At 40.9% G+C, this 20809-nt stretch overlaps 1 long non-coding RNA gene across 1 annotated transcript in view; it reads left to right on the top strand.

Annotated features, from left to right (window-relative positions):
* LOC111737708 overlaps nt 1–20369 on the top strand; it is a 29262-nt gene extending 8893 nt beyond the window's left edge. Inside the window, exons 2-3 of the long non-coding RNA XR_002779542.1 lie at nt 19300–19408; nt 19918–20369. This is a non-coding gene — a long non-coding RNA (uncharacterized LOC111737708). The remainder of the gene's footprint in view (nt 1–19299; nt 19409–19917) is intronic.
* Nucleotides 20370–20809: the final 440 nt, after the last annotated feature.

The raw sequence follows: 20809 nt of genomic DNA, 5'->3' as shown, positions 1-20809 counted from the left end.
TATCTTTCCTCCTCCACTGTGCATTTGGGTTTTCTTGTTATCCTAGCCGGTGTAGCATCTATTACTTATAAATTCCTGAGCACCGAGGATACCTGTAAAAAGGGGATTGGTCAGTGTCAGGACCCTGTCCCCACCATCCTTCCCAATCTCAAAAGCGTCATTTAAAGAGCTAGGGGAGTGGCAGCTGCTCTGGAATACGAGGCAACATCTCATAAAGCCATGCTCTTTGCTTTGTCGTTCTTTGAGTTCAGCATTGAAAATGTGACTAGGGGTCCACTTTCCCAGATCTCCACCTCCTCACCCTGTAATGCAGGCCTTCTGCTCCATTGTTATTTTACAGAAGGCTAGACTACCAAATATATAGTTAATTTTCTCACTGGTGTGATTCTCTTTTTTAAGTTAAATCATAATTTCTTTTTCATTAACCCTTGAGCTTGTTCAGACCCGTTCTAAAAAGCAAAAAGCTTCCTCCGGTTTGAGGTGAGAAAGTCTGTAAAACACAGACCTTCCAAAACTCTAAAGGAAAGAACGAGTGTGATTGAACTATAAAGTGGTAAGTTAGAGAAAATGTAAGCCAGCGCTGTGAGGGGAGCAGCTGAAAAGGGAAGGTGTGGGAGCATCGACTTAAGTGGCGTCGATTTTCAGCAGCATAATAAGGAAAGAAGATAGTGTAATGGGAGTGAGAATCACCCAGATAATGATATGTTTTGGTATGTGATCTCCTCCGGTAGTAAAGGAATATAGTAAATCAATAAGTTAATAAACACATGCAAGGATATGACCCAGAAGTGGGTGACAGTTGACTGGGTAGCTGTGGACAGGTCATCATTCCCTCTGTGAATGAGGTCAGGGCAGTCATTGCCAAACGGCTGCTGGCTGGAATGGAGCAGGATGACGTGCTCTGCCAAGCAGGAAGCTCCTGGAGGACGCTTCTGCTTCATGATACTCCTTCCTACCCCCAACCTCCATCCCCCAAACCCCTCTGGGGTTAGACATACAGGTAGATGTGTGCTTCAGAATCCTACCCAAAGGGAATGTTTAGCACACCGATGCTTTTGTTCAAGCTAAACACTAAGGCCATCTGTCCATTTCTTCTGAGATGATTATTTTTCAAGGCATCAGGCGGTTTGTTGTTATTGTTGTCTTTTATTTATTTAGTTTTGATTACTGAGGTTTTGCCAAGGAAACTCAGATGGAGTTGCATGCCTCCTGCTGTGGCATAGTTGTCACTTGGCAGGCCAGATGGGTTCCTCACCTGGTTGACCCCTTACTTGTACCCCTAGTTAGGATGTCCGTGTCACTCACATCTGTGTCACTTCACTAGATGTGAGACATTAGGCAAGATATTTAACTTCTCTAAGCCTCAGTTTTGTGACCTATATGTAATGGGGAATACAACTGTTTAAGTCTCAAAGGTTATAAAAGTTGTCATTTGTGAAAGACTTAGCATTGGTTAGCATCCCTTCAGTGCTAACACTAGTTAATTTCCTTCAAATTTAGTCACGAAAAGTCTTATAGACATTTTGGTTGTGACCTTTCTCATATATATATGTTGTGATACTTCGTGTGTGTGTGTAATATTCAAAAAGGAAAAGCTTATTGAGTTGATTTTGAGAAATAACTTAGAACCTGATGCTATGTCCTTGGCATTCTGAGAGGAACAGTGAACAAGAAAAATACTGAAGTCGTTAACCTTAAAATGAGGGCAATATATATACCCCATGGGCTATTCAACGAAAGACCTTTGCAATTATAACACTAGAAGGCTAGATAATTTTTAAAGGCTAGGTCATCACAGTTTTTCTCAAAATATCAGACTCAGAAGAAACTGTATCCAAGATCCTGAATATCCTCAGTTAGGAGAGCTTTAAGAGAAATCTGGTCTAATGTAGCCCCAGTGCATGAATTTTCCCTCTTTCTCTTTCTGCGTACATGCCGCAGACAGTAAGGGACTTGTTGCCTGTCAAGGCCGTTTATTGTCTTCTGGGCTTGGACAGCTTGAACCGTTCTATTTAAATCTCGTATAAAAAAGACATTTCTGACTCTTTGCAACTTTCAGAAATTCAATTCTTACTGTCTGTCACAAGGTACGTGATGAATATTCCTTTAACAAGGCAGTCCCCTCATTCAAAGAGGGTATCATAGGTCGTAGAATCTTTTTTTCCCAGTCAAATAACCTGAGGTTATTCAGCTAGTCCATGTGGGAGAAAAGGAAAATGTAGGGACTGTGGGGGTTTTATCTTCAGCCTTTTTAGGTAACGTCAAATTTCTTATTTTCTGTTTCTTAAAACTTTGGCAGGAGGATTTCAAAAAGTTATCAGAAGGTAGTAGAATCTCTTTAATTGAAGATTTTAGTTTATCTACATATACACTGTGTTAAGTAAAGAGATTATCTTCTAGATGTAAATTAAGATTTAAGAACCTGTGTTTTAGCTTTGCTATGAAATTAGGAAGGCTACTTGTCACGATTCTGTTTGTCAGACTACATGCTGGACTAGTCCATGGTTTTTTGTGAAAAATGGGATTTCATATAAATTAAAATTAAAAATTATATGTTTACAAAACTTCACATTAATAAATAATACTATATTTTTTAATAGAGTGTTCACCTTACCCTTTGAAAATGGGGAGTTATTGTCATATTTTATACTTGAGCAAAATGAGGCTACTCTACGTTCATAAACCAGAGTCTTTACATAGAGGTTACCGTTCTCTCTTCTGGAGGACAGAAATATAATGACTATTAAATGAATGAAAGAGTCATTAAAACAATATATTATAACACAAAGATGATAGAAATGTTCCAATGCCAATAGGACATTTACTACGAATAGTAATGATTGGTTTCTCTTAACCATTCTTTCAATTTCTTCACCATCCATAATAGGTATAATGGAGCCATTGAGTAAAAAGGGTAAAAAAAAAAAGTCACCTATGGTGTGAAACTGAGCAAATAGATATTTGTTTTCCTCTCTTCACTAGTCTAGGATTTCTCTAACCTCTTGCTTCATGAATGGTCTTTACACAAGCTTGAAACCGTGGAAAATGGCCATATGGGCATTCGCAGCATAATGTGATGAGTTACATAAGAAATCTGCTTGCCCTGGAAGCCATCAACATGGAGTGCACAAAATTGCTGGCATGCTGAAGGAAAAGAAACAATGCCAGGGGCTGGCATGCCAACGTTTTAAGAGCTGCACTTATTTAAGCGTTTACATTTGGAAAGGGTTCTGGACAGGGGATACACATTTGGAAGTCATCAACATATAGGTGGTATTTACGTACTCGAAATAGATGAGATTGGCAGAGAAGAAAAGGATAGAGACATGGCTTACTGGAACATTTAGAGGTTGGGGAGAAGGGGAGAAAGCAGCGTAGGGGATTAAGATGGTGGGGGGTAGAGCCAAAACCAGGGCAGTGAAACCAAGTGAAGAGAGCGTATCAAGGAGGATCTGATTTTATACCTAGTGCTACTGATAAGTAAGATGGGGAAGGAGAATGGAACACTGGATCTAGCAACACGTATAGAGCAATGGTGATCTCGGAGAAGTTATTATAATGGTGGGTGAAAGTCTAACTGGAGTGGGTTCAAGAGAAAATTGGAGGAGAGGCTTTAGAAAGAGTGACAATTGTAGAAGTCCTTCCAGGAGTTATGCTGTGAAGAGAAGCAGAGAAATGGAGAGGCAGCTGGCGAGGAAAGTCGGATAAATGAATTTTTTTGTTGTTATTTTGCTTTTTAAGATGGGAAAAATGTCACATTTATGATCTGATGGGAAAAACCCAGTAAAGAGAGAGAGAAAAAAAACTTGGTGGTGTATTAGAGAATGCATAAAATTGCAGCAGTGACGTCCCTGACATGGTGAGAGGAAATGGCATTCAGTGCACAAGTATGGGGATTGACTAGGTGAGAATTTAGAGTGAGCAAGGGAAGGCTTACATAGCCTCGCTCTGGAGTTGCACGACACTGTCACTGCCACTTAAGTAGTATTGACTCTGTTAGGTTTTAGGAGGATTCAATGATTGCACATATGTAAAGTACACAGAACAGTGGCACACATAACATGCTCAATAGTAGTAGTTGCTATTATTCTTCCATCATTTGATAAAAAGTCCCTTTTTCCAAAGATCATAATAGGATTTATTATCGGACTGAGTCTTTTCCAGGCTAGCAGGATCTGCCTCTGCTTCTTCTGAATTCTGCTCTGCCTAGGAGAATGGGGATCTTCCCAGTCAATGGGAGAAGCCAGATACGGCAAGAGGCTGATGTTTGTAGTTTAATATTCCTACTAGTTCTTTAATAGACTCATTCTAGAAACATTTATTAGAGACTCAGTAGATGTTTAACTACTTTTTGCATAAGTTATTTAATTTTCAACAACCCATTGAGATAAATAGCATTATTTTCCTCTGTTATAGATAAGGGATCGAAAGTTGTAGAGATTAAGTACCTTTACCAAGGTGTGACACAGGCTAAGCAGTGCAGCTGGGCTGTGCTCCCGTGCACTTCTGACTTTACTGCCTCTCGAGTTACTCTCTAAGTAAGTTCTTATAATTTGCATTATGCTTTCGTGGTCCATAGCACTCTTACCTGAATGTTCCTATACATAGGTAAGGATACAGAGGAAAGTATTAAATTAACCAAGCTATGCCTTTAGCAAAGAAGGGCGCATACTCATTAGTCATCACCAAGTGAAACAGAAGCTGAATGAGGCTGCTAGGAAGAAAGTGAAACAGAGAGGGGGTCATGAAAGTTTTCTCAAAAAAGTCTGTGTCAAGGAGAGGAATTACAGAATTACTGGGCTGTAGCTTCGTCTGCCAAACTAGGGTCTCCTCTAGAAAGGCCTGCGGATGAATGAGTTAATCATTCTGTGGCATTTAATCAGGAGCCAGGAATCTAATCAATGGCTGACCCACTGTCACATTGGGGTGCTGGTCTGGCTTCTTGCCTGGACTGTCCAACCTTAATTAGCAATTATCTCAGCTGGGTAACCCTTGGCCCCTGGGAAATTTCAACAAGGAATAGCTATTTCTAAGTGGAAATTTCACCTTTTGCTTCTATCACTTATTATTAGACAGTGTGTTTATTCAGTTTTCACTGTCTCATTGGGCCTGTTTGATGGAAAGATCTGGCATTAGACCAACAATTACTTTAATGAGGAGGAATAATGAAGGTCTCCGAAAGGCAGGTATAAGTTCTAAAATCTCACTTTCATCTCCTTCGTAACTTTCTCCCTTTGTGCCACTCCGAAATGTGGCCTTAATTAATTTATTAATTTTAGTTCTTTCTGGACTAAATAGAAAAAAGAAACCCAACTCAGAGTGAAGAAGAATGTTTGCTTCAATTCCAATCTGAGACTTTTCTATTTAAATTGTTTTCTCGGGATAAAAATAAACCTCTACTCTGATTCTTTCAATGATATCTTCTTTTGACCCCTGCTTTGGAAGGTTGAGATTCAGATTGTCACTTTACCCTCTTTGTATCCATGGGCAAGTGATTTAATCCTTTTGAGTATTTCAAAAGGGGATGGTCAAGAAGGGTCTTTCTGCAGTGATGCCATCAAGGTCGAAGCAAAGGGATCGCATTTCATGGTAATCAGGAATGAGGACTTTCCTAGAAAAAGGAACAGCGAAGGAAAAAGCTTTGAGCCAGTGTGACTGAAAGACTGAGCCACTGGAAGTTCAGAGAGACAGGCAGGGACAGAGTGAGGTATAGGATGATTTTACTCTCTATGCAAGGGCAGTCCCTGACAGGGTTTTATGCACTGGAGCGACATGTTCTAATTGACCTTACAAAAAATCTTTTTAGTTTCTGTGTAGAAGGCTTATTAGGAGTAAATGCAAGTAGAGCGTAGAGCATAATGTCTAGCTTATAGCATCTGAGAAATGTTAGCTGTTACCATCATTATTATTGCCGTATCGTTCTCAGTCCCAAGAACGGACTGTAAGAATCTTCCGTGAGGGTGGGGCAGGGCCTCTAACCACTAATTCCTTGACCCCCAAAGCATCTAGTCAAGTTCTGTAGGAAGATGTGTTCTTACCACTCCCGCCCACTCTCTCAGCCTGTGGAGCGTCATCACTGGCCATGATTGTCTGTTGTCCCTCTTAGGTACGTTGGGGTGGAAATATGGTGAAGACGTCTGTGTTCGTATCTAACCTCCTCTGCAGCATTACGCTGCCACTGGGATCATCTCAAATTCAAGCTTGGTATGCAGATCATTAGAGAACCCATTTCTATACCAAATGGAGAAACATAATATTTGCAGATAAGGCACTTTTCAAGGAACTCATTATAACCTCAATTTTAAAAGCTGCACAACTGAAAGCAAGTTAAAAATTCTAACTTGTTTATTTGCTGCTGTTAATAATACCAGGAAGTGGCCTAGGATGACACCGAATGCCTGGGGGAGCATCTTGAAAAACTTTATCTCATTTGACATTCCCAACATTCCGATGACTTAGGTAAAGTTAGACTGATGACTTCCAGTTTGGGGAGAAATGTAGCATCATGAGGACTGTGTTACATGTCCAGGTCCCTAGACAGTTCCTAATGGGACCCATCGTTGCAAATCATAGTCTGGCGTTCTTTTCATTATTCCCAGTGGGTGCTGCCCACCACTTGCCCTATGTTCAGCACGTGGCGTTATGAAGGGCAAGGGCATCTTAAAGTGCTGTATAGAACTAGGATTTCTAAATGTCACTGTGGAAAGATTGCCACTGTTAACAGTATTCCAAGAGGGGGAAAATTGTGAATTTGTGTTCTTAACAGACACCAAATATGTCTTCACGGATACAGAACGTATGCCTTCGTAATGTAGGAGCAGCCTAGGTTTTACTTAGAAGCCAGATTTGTTTGGAATTGATGCTCGCTCTCTGACACGTGAAAAAGCCCAGTACGGTTTGGAGGATAGGCTGGCTAGATTTGCTTTTAACCTATGATTTCATCAATCTTTTTAATAAAGATCCCTAAATAAAAGCAGAACTGATAGTTTGAGGAAATTCTAGAATAGATCATAACAGGATCCCTTCTTCTAAAATGGGTCACAGCTTCGTATTTGTTTATTTTGTCAAGCATTTATTATATTTAGAGACTGCCCATATATTTTAAGTCGACTATTTGAATAACTTTTACCAAGAGGATATACCTGTGCGATCCCCACCCAGGGCAAAGGTGGGACGTCAACAGCAGCCCGGAAACATTCTGTCACTCCCAATCAGCACCACCTTCTCCAGGAAACTAGTCAGATTCTCTCACCTTAATATTGCCTATTTTGAACTGGCGAATATGATTCGGTATCACTTTTGGTGGGGCTACCTCCCCCCCCCCCCCCCCAGCTTCCTTGAGGTACAATTTACATAACATAAAATTTATCCATGATAAATGTACACTTCATGGTTTATAATAAACCTAGAGTTGTGCAGCCATCACCATAAATCCAGTTTCAAAACATATCCATCATCCTAAACAATTCCCTCTGCTTGTTTCCAGTTAATCCCTACTCCTAACCCAGACAACTACTAGTTTGTGTTTTGTCTCTATGGATTCGCCCTCTAGAACTTTTATAAAATGAAATTATACGGTATATGGTCTCTTATGTCTGGCTTCTCTCACTTAGCATAATGTTTTGAGATTCATATTTAAGCACGACTCAGTAGTTTCTTTCTTTTTATAGATGAATGGTTCATTGTGTGGATTTTTATTTATCCATTTATCAGTTGATGCACATCTGGGTCATTTCTACTCTTTGGCTATTATGAATAGTGCTGCAAGAATACTCCTGTACAAGTCTTTGTGGAAACATCTGTCTTCATTTATTTGGGTAAGATACCTAGAAGTAGAATTTCTGGGTCATATGGGTAACATTTTAAGAAACTTCCTATCTGTTTACGACAACAATGCCTGTACCATTTTACATTCCTACCAGCAATGTGTGAGGGTTTTAGTTTCTGCACATCCTTGCCAACACTTGGTATTGTCAATTTCTTTGATTTAGCCCTACTAGTTAAGGGTGTTGTATCTCGTTGTGGTTTAATTTGCATTTCTCTAATGATTAATAATATTAAACATCTTTCCTTGTGCTTCTAGCCTTTGTACATTTTTTTTAATGAAATTTCTACTCTAAACTTTTGGTGTTTAAAGATTTAATTATTATTGAGTCGTAAGAATTCTTTATATATTCTGGAAAGAAGTCATTTATTAGATATGTAATTTGCAAACTGTGTTCTCCCACTCTTTGGCTTTTCTTTTTATTAATGGTATATTTTGAAGAGCAAAGGTTTTAATTTTGAACAAATCCAATTCATCTTTTTCTTCTTTTATGGCTATGCTTTATTGTCATATCTAAGAAATCTTTGCCTAATCTAAGGTACCAAAGTGTTTCTCCTCTGCTTTCTTGTAGAAGTTTTATATTTGTAGCTCTCACATTTAGGCATATGATATATCTTAGGTTTTGCGTATAGTATAAATTCAGGGCCTGTGTTTGCGTATGGATATCCAATTCTCCCAGCATCGTTTGTTTAAAAGACTGTCCTTTCCACTTTGAATTGCCTTGATATGACCATGATATAGGGTTTATTTCTTGACTCTTCTTCCTGTTCTTTTGATCTGTATTTATCCTTAAGTCAATACTATACTGTCTCGATTACTGTACCTTTATAGTAAGTTTAAAAATCAGGTAATATTAGCCTTTTAATTTGTTGGGTTCCCCCCGCACCCCTCGCCAAAAAAAAAAAAAAAAAAAGCCTCCTGGGATTTTGATAGGAATTGTACAGAACTTATAGATCAATTTGGGTGGAACTGCCATCTTAACAACATTCGGTCTTCCAACCCGTGAACTTGGAATGCCTCTTCACTTACTGAGAACCTCCTTAACTCTGTTGGCAACAAGTTTCCATGGTTGGAAACTACATGGAAATGTCTGACATTATACCTTCTTTGCAGCCTGTGCTGAAATTTCTATCCAGTGCAGTGAGGAGGGGAAAAGAAATAGCAAGTATAAGGATTGGAAAAGAAGTAAAACTGACAGTATTTTTAGATAACATACTTATGTATGTAGATTATAATGATCTTCATGTATATAATTTAAAAGTATTAAAAATATCTTCAGATAACATGTTAGAATTAAATGATTCTAACGAAGCAGGTGGATGTGAAAATCACTTGCAATTTTATATAGAAGCAACATTTAGAAAATAAATTTTCGAAACCATTTAAATTAGAATCCTGAAATATTAAATATCTAGTAATAAATCTAATGAAAGAGGCACAGAACTCCTCAGAAAACTACAAAACATTACTGAGAGAAAATAACAAATGAGGAAAGGTAGTTAATGCTCATGAATTAAATGACTAATATTTTATTGCTATTTCTCCATGTTTAATCCCAATAAAAATATAGCAGGAATTTTTTTGGTGAAAATTGCCAGTCTGATTATGAGGAACGACATAGTCAAAGAGGCTTTACTGCCAGATTCAAGACTAATTATCTGGCAACAGGAATTAACAAAGAATGGTATTGATTCCAGATAGATGAATAGATGAATGGAATTGCCTATAGAATCCTGAAACAAATGGAGATATGTGTGTGTGTGTGTGTGTGTGTGTGTGTGTGTGTGTGTGTATATATATATATATACACACACACTTATAAAAAAGGTGCCACTGCTATAAAGTAGAAAAAAGATAGTCTTGTCACTAAATGTTACCAGTACAATTGCCTTGAAAGATAAAGACTCAGCCCCTAACTTAAATCGTAAACAAAAATCAATTTTTGATTGACCATAGACCTAAATATAAAAAATAAAACAACCATGTTTCTAGAAAATAATATGTAGGAGAATAGCTTCATGATCTTGAGATGGATATATAGCAAAGAATTCTTAAACAGGACCCATATAGCACTAATCATAAGCCGGGGGAGTGAGGGGGAGAACAGTAAATGTAACTTCATTAATATTTGGCTATTGGTTTTTGAAAATTATATTTTTATTTGCAAAAGAAAATTGAAATTTGAAAACAGACATTGGAAATAAGAAGGCAAATCTGTCTTTTCTATCACTACACACACACTCCTCTCCCTTTCCTTATTGATTGCCGAGGGAAAAAAATTTACAACAACCATACTGGCCATTGATTATATGTGGTTTGGTGATATTTTACAAGGAAAATCATATTCGCATTTAGAAAAATAATTGGATTACAATGTCCTTGAAGTCATGGACTAGCTCCGATTTATTCAGGTGATCAATCTGATATGACCAGCAGTAAGATTCATAACAGACTTAATCTGCAGGAGTCCAGACAGGAACATGGCTAAGTGGGGAAAGTCTTGTGAGTAGCACTGGGGTCTGTCTGTAAAGGCTTGGAATCTAACTCAAAGTAGCACCCAAACCACAGTGTCACTTACGGCCATAAATTAGAATAGGTAAAGTAAATTAGAATAGGTAAATTAGAGACGGCAGGAGGAGGCCTAAAAAGATTGGCAGGATTTTTCATTTTCTAATGATATGCGAAAAAGAACACCATACAGCCTAGAATTAGGGGAGGGCAGTTATGGCAGAGGAAGCGGCACTCCATTGTGGCATAAAGAATGAGGGAATGCTAGAGGGGAAAGATGTCCTACATTGTGAAGGGAAAGGCAGTATGCGTGAAGATTTAAATGAGAATAGTAAACGGGAGGAGAGATTAGAAGAGCAAATTGAGATGCTGGATTAGGAAGGCTTTTGTATAACCTACTTGTGTATTTAGATTTCATTCTGTAGGCAAAGATTTTGAGTAGGGGATTAATACTTGTAAATCTCAGGATCTGGTAACTCTAAAAACACAAAAATTAAAAGGATGCTAGAAGGTTGTTTTGGAGACTTTCTTTAATTGGAAAAAAGTGCATGCTCATTGTAAAAATCAAACCGTACATTCATGTGTTAAGAAAAGTGGATAATATCCATCCCCCAGCTATACCTCTTAGATAACCAATGCTAATAGTTAGGTATTTATCATTTTATACTTTTCTCTACAATCAAAACATGCATGTACATAGTTTATAGATCCTGACAATAGTGCCTGAAATTTTTGAGATTTTACTATTTTTATAAAATAATTATGTGCCTGGCACTATTCTAAGAATTTTATTTGCATTATCTCTTTTAATCCTTACCATGATCGTGTGGTATTATTATTATATATATTTTTTTCATTTAAAGATGAGGAAATGGACTTAGCTTAAATAACTTTGTTAAGGTCAGGTCGCTCAACTGGTAAGAGACGGAACCAGGCCTTGGACCCGTGCACTCTGATTCAGTGCCCATCCTCTGAACTACACCGAGGCGGGGTGGGGGGTGGCTGATTCAGTTGGCCAGAGGGGAGAGGCTGCCAGTGATTTTGTAACAATGGAGTCGTAAGAGAAGAAAGACATCAAGAAAATGTTAGAGGTAAAGTTCTCTAAGACCTGGTAATTCACTGGATATGTTGGGCTGAGGGAGAAGAGAAGGTTGATGTTGAACTTCCAGGTTTCTGGCCCCAAGGTCTGGGCAACGGGTGACAATATTAAGAGAGGAAATACTTGAATTGGGACCAGTTCGGGGGGCATGTTTGGGAGTTCTATTTGGGGCCGGAAGAGGGCATTTTCTTTTCTCCATTTCCTTAGATTCCTGTGGGCTTTTATATTAGGAACTTGAGGATATGTTAGGGAGAAAAGTTCCTGTCCTTGTCTCCCTCCATATTTTCTCCTTTCGAAGAGAAAATCATTTTACCACTTATTGAAATAGAAGAAACTTGGACAATGCTTAGCTCACCTCCCTTCTTGATTTGTTGTCTTAAGATCTGCGTGCGCATGCCTGTTGCTAATATGACTCTTCCGTGGCAGGCCGGCTCAGGCCCGACTTCACCCAAGCACCTGAGAGTTGGTGAAGTAGGCTGCAGTGTTTGTGCTACTTGGCATGGGACTGGGTGGTTAAATATAATTTGGGATGTACGAAGGGGTTAGAAATCTCATTTTGGAATCAGCTCCAGGGCTGTTTCTCCAGGAATATGCTAAAACGTTTGGCCTCATCTTCCTCCTCGGTGTTTTTTCTCCACTGTTTCTGAACTTGATGGGGAGTCAGAGGGAATTCAATTATTGTGCTCAAAACTAAATAGTGGCCTCCTGAATTTGATGCTGTTATAGGACATTCACATGGAAAAGATGTTCAAATAATGTTTGAACACAAGTGCCGGGTATTGGCCCTTGAGGAGTTAGAAGTATAGGTCTGTAGTTTTAAAAGACTATGAGAAGAGATGATGGAGGGTCCAGAATCCCCAATTAAATTGTTTTCAATACATTCTCTGAGTACTAGAAGACAGGGAAGCTATAAGCCAATGTGTATTTTGAACTATACATGCGTTTGTTGACTTATTACGTTAAACTGACATCTACTGAAACTTGTAGGTAATATAGTAATGGTTGATTTTCCCTCTTTCTCTTGTACCATGGGCCTTTCTCAGGGCTCATGTAAACATATCTTGCCATGGCACTTAGAGAAGTAGAAAGAGAGGGCATTGGCGCAGGTGTCTGAAAATAAATTGCTATAATACTGCAGCTGTATTAAACTGTCATAAGCAATATTCCCATTGGGCCTGTGGATAAAACACTGGCCTTGAACAGTGCCCTGTGACTAGGTCCAGGATCCTAAATCACATCTGGGTTCAGCCTCTTGTTGCAGAGCTAGGATGGATGCCGGGGCAGTAGCCATGCCGCCGGCAGCCCTCTGGAATGCTAACAGAAGAAGCGTGTTGATGGAGCACTCCGCTCCGACTGAAGTGTTAAAACGCAGGCTAGCTGGAGAGGCGGTGGTCTTGGTAGAACTTGGCCTGTCGATTCCCTTGTTGTCTTTGAAAACAAGGCTGAATCCTCAAGCTTCCCCCATAGTCCACAGAGACGATGGTGCCGGACTGAGGTAGAGCCCAGAAACATTATTTCTAGGCCCAGATCTCTAAGTGGTAAATCAATAGCTTGTGACATATGTCTTCTCCCCAAGAGTGAGTGTCTGAAAATTACATGGTTTTGGCGGAACCTTATAGCTCTGAGATGCTTGGGTCAAATGAAAGCATTCGCTATAGTTGGGGCTTATCTTTTACGTCTCGGTCATTTATTCCCACAAAACAAAAATTTCAAACATTTAATTTTTTAAAATGTGATAACAGTGTCATGCTTATCTAGGAGAATACCTTTTACTTACGCTGAGCAATGTAGGAGTGAAGAGTTATAATACTAGTGACTTTCAACGTTCTGGGGTAAAAAGGTTCGTTTTTAATGTAAGGCGTGTAAATAACATCTGTTAACACTTCAAAGCTTGCAGAGTAAAATTATCACTTTCACATGCATTACATGTTGACCCTCGGCTTTTGGATGACCCGAGGATTAGATCTAAAATTCTGAAACTACCTATAAGGCCCTACATGATCCGGCCCCAGACTAATTCTTCGGTTTCCTCTTGGACCACGTTCTCCTTTGATTAGGAAACCTCGGCCTTTTACGATCTGCAACATATCATAGCCTTTACCTCCTCAGAGTCTTCGCAAGTGCCGTTCCCTTTAAGCCTACATCACTCTTTATCTATCTATCTTCACAGCCTTTCCGTAACTAATTCTTGTAGCACTACTCAGTGTTTGCTTGGTTGTGCCACACTAACAACCCCTGGATCACAACAGCCTTCTAAGAACCTCGGGGAAGGCATCGCCTTCACTGCACTTTCTCCGTCATCTATAAAACGAGCGAATGATATCCCTCCTTCTCACTTCACTAGATTATAATGCAAAGTCCTTAAGAACAGCCTGTGTGCCCTGACCCGGCCTCGAACTCTGGCCTTACTGTGAATCCCTTTCTCTTCTTCAGTCTGCTGCCATGACAGTCGTCTCCTCTGGTTCTTCGGAAGCACCTACTCTTTCAGTGCCACGTGATGTTCCCTGTTTCTAGAAGGCTTTACCCCTACTTCACAACTAACTGGCTTCTACTCGCCAGGCCCCAGCTAAAGCATCTGCTCTCAGACAAGTCTTTCAAGTTTTCTAATTTAAAAGAGCATCACTACTCAGAGGAACTGATGCAGGCTCTGGAGTCAGACTACCTGGGTTTGCCTCTCAGCTCTGATTCTTCCCTGCTAGGGAAACTTGCAGAAGTTACCTGAACGAACTTTCCTCATCCTCAAAATGAGTATAAGAATAGTCCTTAGCTCTCATAAGGCTGTCATAAGGATGGTGTTAATGAATGTAAAGGCTAGCATAGTACCTGGCCCATATTAAGTACTTAGTACGTTATTAGAAATATAATAATCATCATCACAGATTTGTGTGTGTATGTCTTGAACACTTGCCTTTTCCAGTTGAAAGGAATCTGAAAGGCTTAACTGATCACTTCCCCAACTTGACAGTCACTTAGACCTTTTTGAATAATTCCTTGAAAGAGCTCCCTAGATTACAAAGCAGCCTTCAATTACTGTACGTTTGTGTTCTTATAAATTCCACCACTTAACTCTTCCTTCTAGAACAGAACAATTCCCTTTTCCCACATGACAACTGCAGCTTATCTGGCAGCCTAGGGATCACCATTTCTAGTGCCACTAACCCAGGTCCCTGTATCATCACTCTTTCCAATCAGCTTGCAAATCCGGAGTGATCTTGGATGCCCCCTTCTCATGCCATGCGAGTCTGACAGTTCGTTTTATGGAGCTCAGTGATGACTATGTGGAAGTGTTGAATGTGTGGGTCAGAGCTGACAAGTCAGCGGACAAGGAGGCGCTCAGCAAACGTAAAGGGTTAGGTCTTTCGGACAATAACTGATTGTCATGTACTTGCATTTAAACATGTAGAGTCTGAAGACACGCTCTCCTCCGATGACTCCTCTGGGTTCTTCCTTCTCATTTGCACACTCTCATCCCTCCAGGACCCTTAGAGAATTCAGCTGGTCACTCAGTACTCACTTGGTACCTGTGATGTGCAAGGCTCTGTTCTGAGTAAGGAGGGGCATAGCCACTCTGTCCTCAGGGAGACGAGGGTCACGGACATTTCCAGTCTAGAGAGCAGGGAACTGATAATGTGAACTCATAATGTAGTTTTAGAATTTTACAGGTATTGGTTTTTTATAACGAAATGACTGAGTTTATGCCAAGACTTTAGCATTCAGCCAGTATTCATCAAGTACCTACATCGTGTCATTCATTGTAGGTGCCAAAATGAAATGAGGGCAAAGAAATAGAACTCAAGTCAATAGAAAGGGGAAAGAAAAGGGTAAAAATGTGAAATCTTGAGGACTATCCTTCAGGCGTCGCCAGTGCTTACAGTGGAGTAGAGGTATGCCATGGGCTTGGTGGGAAATGCCTCAGCTGTCAGAGCTGTAGAGTAGAGAATCCTAGAACTGAAAGGAACATTGGGCCCAGTCCCTTGTGTTCCCAGCCTGCAGGAAGGTGAAAATCTGCTCATTCTGGGCGAGGAATGCACAGTGTCTTACTAAGAGTCCCGGGGGACGGACCTCAGACCTTCAGTGGCTACCTTAAGCTCCTCCATTTTTCTTCCTTTCTAACTTCAGTCTTTCTGGCCTCACTGAAGTCCATTTCCTCCTGTAGGTCTGTCTGACAACCCTATAGACAATCTAATCAGCGCACTGCTCCCCAAATGATTATCCCATTTCTATTGCACAACCACCAGAGCCAGCTTCAAGGCAGTGACATTACAGGCTCGGCTCAGCCAGAAAGGCCGCTCCAGTGGCAAATGGCTCTGACTTCGCTCACAAAGCTGCTTGGCTCTTTTATTAAGACTGGTCCAAAAGGGTTGCCAGTAAGAAAGCCCTTGTAAGAACAGCCAGCTGCTCCTAAGCAGCGGAGCCCTTAATGAAACCCCATTGCTTTCCCCAGAGGGTGGGAAGAATTGTTGGTTTTCTCTCTGTTATTTTTCCAGGCCACTAAATTGTCACAGCCCCTCTGTCTTGGTGAGGTGGGTGCCAGAGAAAAGGAAGTGATGATGGCAAAGCTCAAAGGCAGTGGTAGTAGATGTCCTAGAGAGATTCATGAGACACGCAACAAGCAGAACGAGGACGCTTGTGCCATCGGGTTATATAAAATATGCAATTTTAATCCACTAAGCAGTTTATCTTTTCACGCAGCTTAGTTTGCTGGGATAATTACCTTCCTGAGCAGTCCATGTCATGTGCGAGGCAAAGTGTGTGCAAAATACACAAATCTCAGTGTGCCATTGGAAAATATGGTGGAGGGAAGCGTATTAACTGAAATTTTAGAAAAACATGCTGTAGTCAACTAATCCAGGAAGTCTGCTTAAAGTTTCTCTTTTGCTGTTAGCAAAATTGTTAAGCTTTATTTTTTTCCTATAACAACAGCAGCTAATTGAGCCCTGTGCTGAGTAATTTTCAAGCACCGCAGAGGTTGAGAGAGGATAAAACTTAAAGATATCCAGTGAAGATATGTCTGGGCTGAGATTTGTCCCCAGAAAGTCTACCCCAGAACCTAGACCTCCTTCCCTGATATGAGCCATCTGTACCTCTATGGAAAACTGGCACCTTCACTAGACCCCACCCCCTCTTGCCTGTGAAGACTCAGCTCCAGCCATTCTCCCCACACTCTCTCCTGTCTCTGCTGGACCATCCCCATCAGCACGTACAGTGCTGAAATTTCTCCGATCTCGAGAACCTCTATTGACTTCATTTTCCCTTCCAGTTATCACCCCATCTCTCTGCTCTTTTATAACAAAACTACTTGAGAGACTCGTTTATACTTATTGTCTCTAATTCTATCCCGAACACATTTTAATTAGGCTTTTATCCCAACACTTTGGACACTGTTCCTCTGACAGTCACCTGTACCTTGCAGCATACGGCACTGATTACTCCCTCTTTCTTGCAACATTTTCTATACTTACCTGCCAAAATACCCTCCTGGTTTTCTTATTCCTTCATATTTTCCTTTGCTGGTTTCTCTTCATGTCCCTGAAATTTTTACAAAGTAATATAGAACTTATTCCTAAGACAGCCTCTCTTTTCTGTCTATATTCACTCTCTGCAGATGACTCTAGAATTTGTACCTCTGGCATAAAACCCTCCCAATATATACCTTCATTTGAATGCCAATAGCCATCTACACTCAGCGAATCTCAAAATTGCCTGGTAACACCCACCCCCTAATTCTTTCCCAAACCTGATCCATCTATAATTAATTATCCACATCTCAGTTGATGGCAATTCCATCCTCCCAGTTGCTCAAGCCAAAAACATGAAGTCATCAGTGACTCCTCTGCTTCTCTTATATTCCACATCTACTCCTCCATCTTCAGAAAACATCTACAATCTCACTAGTGCTCACCACCGGCACCGATACTAGCATTAGCCATGTCAGCATCAGATTTTACCTAAAATATTGCAATTGCCTCCTCGATGCCTTCCCGCTTCCACCCTTACATCCTGCATCCTAGTCTCAATACATGAGTCATATAATACTTTAAATCTGTCAGTCAAAGCATGTCACTTCTCTGCTTAACACCCTTCGGTGGCTCCCCATCTAACTCAGGAAACACAAAGTCCTTACAAAGGTCCTACATGACATGTCCCATTCCCCCTCCAAATCTCTGGTTTCATCTCTGAGCCACTCTGACTGAGACAGAGCTGCTTCGCTGGGAATGCTCTTTCTCCAGATACTATATGATTTGCTCCCATTTCCTCCTTCAGGTCTTTGCTCAAATGACTCCTTCTCAGTGATACCTTCTCTATTTACTTTATTTAAAATTATAAATACACACACAATCTATTCCCTGCATTATTTTCTCCATATACCATTTATTGTCCTTTAATATATGTAATTTACTTACACGTTTTGTGTTCTGTCTGTTCCCCTCAACTAAGATAGGATGCAAATTTCTTAAAAGCAGAGGTTTTGTCTGTTTACTGCTATATTCCAGAGCTTAGAACAGTGCTGGAAATATTGCTGAGTGACTATCTGTTGAATGAATAAGTGGGTGAGTCTCAGTAGTCGTTACCCAGAGAGGGGCAGAAATAACATCGCATTTGTAGAGTCACCTTCTCAACGGGCTGGCATGCTGCCCAGATTAGCATTAGGAACTGTAGCTGTAACCTCATTATAATGTTTGTATTTTACTTGCCAGATAAGTAGAGTATAGGGGGTGTGTGCAGTCCCGAAGATTTGGGTGTGGATTCTACCTCTGGCACCTACTAGCACTTTGAATAAGTTCCTAAGGTATCTTGTGCCTCATTTTTTTTTCTCATCTGCAAAATGAAGGTAATATTACTACCTGAGAGGGTAATTCAGTAACCTAATATACACAAAGTGCTTAGAGCAGCGCCAACTAAGTGGCACTAATAACAGCAGTAACGAGGATCAAGGTGAGTCACGTTTCTGTTTATCAGGAGAGATCAAAGATGTTGGTCAAAGGGTAAAAACTTTCGGTTATAACGTGCACTGGAAAGTTGCTGTGAGAGTCGAGCTTTAATATTCTCACATACGACAACCAAATGGTGATTATTTGAGGCAAAGCCTGTGTTACCTAACCTTATTGTGGCAAACATTTACATATGTGTAACTCGTAAACTTACACAACGTCAGATGTCAGTTATAACTCAATAATGCTTGGGGAAAAGAGAGAGATCAAAAAGACACTATGGAAGATTCTGAAAACCCCTCCATTTCCAAATAGAGCAACTTAAAATGCACACTGTAGCTTATGAAATACATCTTAGTGACATATGGAGACAGCATCTGTATCATGAAATGACCTGAGTATAGTAATATTTATACCACCTGACACTGAGCACTTACGCAGTACTAAGCACTTTATAAGTATTGGCTCGCTTGATCCTCACAATAAACCTATGATGTATATATTCTTATGGTTATTTTAAAAGATGTACAAACTGAGGACAGAAATTAACAAGCCAAACTATGATAAAAATATTAAGTGGTGAAACCAGAATACACACCTGAGGAGCCTGCATAGCTACTGTAATAGAAGAGAAATCTTTAATTGGATAAAGAACTGCATGCAATTTACTACCTAGAGACTTTAGGTTACTGATACCAACCAGAACAGGTTACAAATTCAAAGCATCATCTGTTGGCACTCTGACCTAGCCCCTGAACTTTTCAAGGGCAGTAGCTCTCAGTGTGTGGTTATGATACTGATGTTTTCAGACAATTGTGAGATGGGCTCTCGAATAAAGTGCTGAAATTTAAAAGTCATTTATACATTAGCATGGATGCAAGGTTATCATCACTGAAATTATGCCACCCTTACTATATAATATCCTTCCTAAACAGGAAGAGAAAGGAACGGAGTTACAGCTAGGACACTGAGACTCACCCTTAAGGGACAGTACCTATGCCACGGCCACCTGAAGTGGGGAATGATGACTGCAGCACTTACAAGGTATGATCATGTAGTTCTCTCAGGTTTTGAGGCTTCATTAAGACCTGGGGTACCCACGTGACACTGTCATTCACTGGAACAGCATGTGTTGTATGATAGCGGAAGGTGGGGAGACCTGGACCAGGTGGTGAGATGTACTAAATGTAAGTAACCGCTTGGCTAATGCTGCCCTCTGTACTTCAGAAGTTTGATATTAAGTTGAAAAAAAATCTGATCTTACGTTGAGACTATACAAAAAGAAGCACTGATTATAAGGCTAGTTCAGAGAAAGGAGAGCTCACGGCTGGGTGATGGTCAGTAAAGATATTGTCATCAAGCCTTGTGCTGAACCCAGACACAGAAATTAAAATATGTGAGCAAAGGGAGGCCCGGGAGTCTTGGGAACCCATTCCTCCTCCAGACTCTAACACCCCCTTGACTCTGTGTATCAGAGTCACTGACACCAGCTCCGCCTACGTCTCCCTCATATCCTGCCACCACCTAACTGTGTCCCTGGGCTTCTCCCACAGACTCCCCATACCTTCGGTGTCTTCAAGAAATGCTGAAATCCAGTCAAGATGACAGAGTAGGTAGATGCTGCGCTCACCTCTTCCCATGACCACACCACTAGGACAACTAAAGAACAACCAGCATTGACAACCAGCTGAACAGAAGTCCTTTAAGGATATAAAGAAGCCACATGCTAAGAGAGGCAGACACGGCGGGTCCCACACCCATGGTGTGGTGATTAAGACTCAGGAGGGATACCTCAGCTGTGGACATCCCCACTGAGGAGTGAGGGGTCCTGACTTCTCAGCCTGGGGCACCAGTGATGGGACGAGGAGTCCCCATAACAGCTGCTGTGAAAACCAGCAGGGGATTGCATCCGAGGGAGCCAGAGGGCTGCTGGAGATGCGGGCGTTCACTCAAAGAGCCTGTGCACAGACTCTCTCTCTCTCTGGGCTCCAGCGCTGAGCAGCAACTGGAAAGCTGCCAGAGATACAGGGGGAGGAAATAAAATGCCCAGCTTCAGGGCGAGGACTGAAGGGGCAGCTCTCTCCTGGGAAAGAAGTGCTGGCAGGTGCCACTGTTCCCTTGTTAAGTGTACCTGCCATCTGTGGGCACCAAATCTGAGCTCTCTGTGAACCTGGCTGACACTGTTTACCCAACCTCTTCCAGTGGCTTTTCCACAGACTACCTCAGCTCCTGCTACAGACTTTTCCCTAAAATCTCTCAAAGGTCCACAAACCCCAAACAAGCAGTGGCTGCCCTCAGTGTGTCCTGTACCTCATGCTAAGCAGCCCCATGCAGCAACTGATCTCACCTTGCATTATAACTCCCATTAGGTGGTCCCGAGCCTAGCAGAAGCTGAGACGAGTGTTGGCCTGGAACGTAGCTTCAACTAAGCAGCTATGAGCCCGG

This window comes from Pteropus vampyrus, unplaced genomic scaffold (genome assembly GCF_000151845.1).
Source record: "Pteropus vampyrus isolate Shadow unplaced genomic scaffold, Pvam_2.0 Scaffold30, whole genome shotgun sequence".
Taxonomy (NCBI): domain Eukaryota; kingdom Metazoa; phylum Chordata; class Mammalia; order Chiroptera; family Pteropodidae; genus Pteropus; species Pteropus vampyrus.
The sequence above is the reverse complement of the archived record's forward strand: the minus strand, read 5'-3'. Positions and strand labels throughout refer to the sequence as shown.